Below are 3,487 nucleotides of genomic sequence, written 5' to 3' on the forward strand. Positions count from 1 at the left end.
CAAAAACAGCGCTGCAAATATCACCAGACCTACAGCAGAACTTGCTGAAATAACTTATTCAACATGATTTAAGTAACATAAAAAAAAGGCCAATGACCAAGATGTCGACGCCTTGGAAAGAAAAAAAAAAAAGAAGATCGTATCAGAAAAACCAAACACTATGTGTAAAAAATGTAGTGCTCAAAGAAAGTGTTGCCAAACTTAATTATTATTGCACCAATTCTTGGAGAAGTTGTTAAATATTGTTGTGTTATTTTGTTTTAGTTGTAACTTGAAAGAAATTATAGAGCGTCTGGATGTGACAATTTTGTTTAGTTCAATTAATTAACCGGGGGGGTTATTAATAATTTGAGACACAAAATTGCGTAAATTTCATGTTATAGTTTTGGTTCAATTTCTTAGAAGTGTTCTGTTGTTATTTTATTCCTAGAATTTTTTTCGATGTAAATTTCTTTTTAAATTTTATTTGCCGTTAACGAGGTATAGCGCGAAGTAGAGATAAGGTTCTTCGCAGAATTGCCGGGCGTACGTGCCGTTTAGCAAGAAGTTGAAAAATCGACGCTTCGCGTGATTGGCGGACGGGATGTTGAAGAAAGGAGAAGGGCTTTTGGCTTAAATAGAAAATTTTGGATGAGAGCGGGGCTTTTTGGTCGTTACAAAGCCAACCGGCGCTTCTTCGGTTACGTTATTTTTGAATTTTGTGGAAGTTTTCCTGCGTAGTTGGATCCAGGTTTTAATTAGAATTTTGTGTCTGCCGTTTTAAGAAGAATTTATTGAGAAGTTTAAGAAGTTTGTCGTCGTCCTGTTTTTTTTGTTATTTTGCGGAAACACGGAAGTTTTAAATATAATTTGTGGGTACCCGAAGAGAGAAGACGTCGGTGTTTGAGTGGTTGGTTCACGTGTTTGTGTACGGTTTACCTCTGTTTATCGGATTACGTTTTTTTTTCGGACTAATTTTAAATGTAAGTAGTAGTTTAGTGGTTTGTTTTGTCGTGTTTTTTTTGTAATGTTTGAGTAATTTGTTTTTTTTTGTGTGTGTCATTTATTTGTTTAAAATTGTAAAGATTTGTAAAACGGAAATTTACGCAATTTTTTGTTTGAAATTAAACCAGTCATTGCAATCCAGGTTTTGTTTATTAGAGTCAAGGAGAAGTAATTGTCGGCGTCTCTTACTTTGTTTCAAGTTGTTTAAATCTGGGGGTAAAATTTCATATTGGAATTTAAGGATTTGGTTAAGCCACCTATTTATGTCATTGTTGGAATGCTGTAGGGTGGCAGAATCCAGCTGGACCTTGAGATACAGATAAAAATTTTGTTTTCATTTTTTTTTTACTACTGAGCTAGCTAGAGGTAAATCGTGGGATTTCCAGAAGTTAAGGTTAGGTCTCACAACAATAATTTGGCGCCCAAAAACGTGGGGCAATTTCAGGGAAACGCGAAAGTAGGTAAAAATTTTGTAGGTAAATTCAGATTAGGGTTGTTTTGTCGTTCGGGTAAAAAGTTATTTTGGTACCCAGACATGTCATTTTTAAGGGAAAAGAGGTGTCCATTGTGGAGGTTAATTGTTATAGGAATTTGTAGGATGCGTAGGCGTAGGAACTTGTTAAAATGTGACAGGAAGAATTTGGTAGGGTGTGTTTTTGCAATTTAAATTAGATTAGGATGTTTAGGATAGGATTAGTTACGGGGTAGGTAGTGTTAGAATTAGTGTTAGGATTTTTTTTTGAACGTGATTTTTATTCAAGACGAGAAGAAAGAGAGTTGTTCACGATGGGAGTGTCATCTATTCAGGCAGCGAATTTTGCGGTGTTTATAGAAGCGATAAGAGAGTTGAAGAAGGATTTGGGCGAAAAAATGAAAGCGCAGAATGCGAAATTAAAAGCGGAATTAAAAGCGGAATTAAAGGAAGAAATCAGACAAGAAATAGAATTAATGAGAAAGAAGCGATCAAATGAGATGGTAATTAAAGAAGAAGTTGAAGTTAAGGAAGAAGTCGAGATTGAAAAAGTTCATAGGCAAGATGAAGAAGTCGTACAAGAGAAAGAAGATGAAGGGATTTTAGTTGAAAATAGGGTTGAAGTAGGTAGTTATTTTATTGCAGGAACTGGTAGGGAACCAGAATTGAAGGTGAAGTTGTATTGCGTGAATTATAGGAAGTTTGAAATAGAAGATGAGAATAGGGATTTGAATTATTTAATAGCGAAGAGTTTTGTGGATAATAAGATTTATTGTAGGGGTAGAAATTTACAGGCGAATTTGTTTGAGATTAAGTATGTGAAAGGGAGTAATAGTTTAAAAAGGAATAATAATTTATGTGTGGACGTTTTATCAAGGAAAGGAATAGGCGGGAAGGAGATAGAAACTAATTATGAGATTTTAGATAACCAGATAAGGGAGAATTATTTTCAGGATTTTTGGAGGAATTTTTATTATGATAGGGTAGTAGGAGACTTAGAATTGGAATTATCGATTGAGAATGAAGGGAATTTGTGTAGCTTTGAGCAGGATGAGGATTGTAGGAAGCAGGATAAGATTAAAAGAGTTAGGAGTAGTGAGTTTTTGGAAGTAGTAGGCATTGATTATTTGAATAATTTAATTATGAGTGAAAAGGGTAAACGGATTGTTGTAATTGAAGAATTAAGAGATTGTTTTATGTGTGGGATTTTTATTGAGAAGCCCTGGATTAATTTAGAAAAGGGGGGAGGAAAAGAAAAGCGAGAATGGAAAAAGTTTAGGAAAAAGATTAGGAATGATAGGGATGGTTCCCAGGCGTATTTGGTTGACAGTACAGTGCGAGATTTTTGACTTTGATTTAATTTTAGATTAGGGATGATAGGTTAGGTTAACTGCTGGAATAGGTCGGACCTAGGTTGAAACAATGCCGAAGATGGTTCGATCTATCCGGCATTTGAATAGTTAGCTAAGGGTTGTAGAGTTACAGTAAATTAGTGGTAGTTCTTAATTTTTATACTAGGATGATGAAATTTCTCAGGCTCAGCTGGTGACGTCACCGTGCGGGGTTTCAGTAATGACTAGGGAGCTGTGTTAGGCGATCGTGTCCGAATACCTAAAGCAGGTCCCGAAGTTTTTTTAAAGTTTTAATTGGTAAATTGAAAAAAAACCCCTGTAATTCCAATATTTTGTTTTGTTTTCATAGTCAGGGGAGGATTGTAATTTTGTGTTTTTGTGTTCAATTTAAAGGGGGAAAATGTTGTGTTATTTTGTTTTAGTTGTAACTTGAAAGAAATTATAGAGCGTCTGGATGTGACAATTTTGTTTAGTTCAATTAATTAACCGGGGGGTTATTAATAATTTGAGACACAGGATTGCGTAAATTTCATGTTATAGTTTTGGTTCAATTTCTTAGAAGTGTTCTGTTTTTATTTTATTCCTAGAATTTTTTCGATGTAAATTTCTTTTTAAATTTTATTTGCCGTTAACGAGGTATAGCGCGAAGTAGAGATAAGGTTGTCTTCGCAGAATTGCC

This window comes from Photinus pyralis, unplaced genomic scaffold (genome assembly GCF_008802855.1).
Source record: "Photinus pyralis isolate 1611_PpyrPB1 unplaced genomic scaffold, Ppyr1.3 Ppyr1.4_LG1, whole genome shotgun sequence".
Lineage (NCBI taxonomy): Eukaryota > Metazoa > Arthropoda > Insecta > Coleoptera > Lampyridae > Photinus > Photinus pyralis.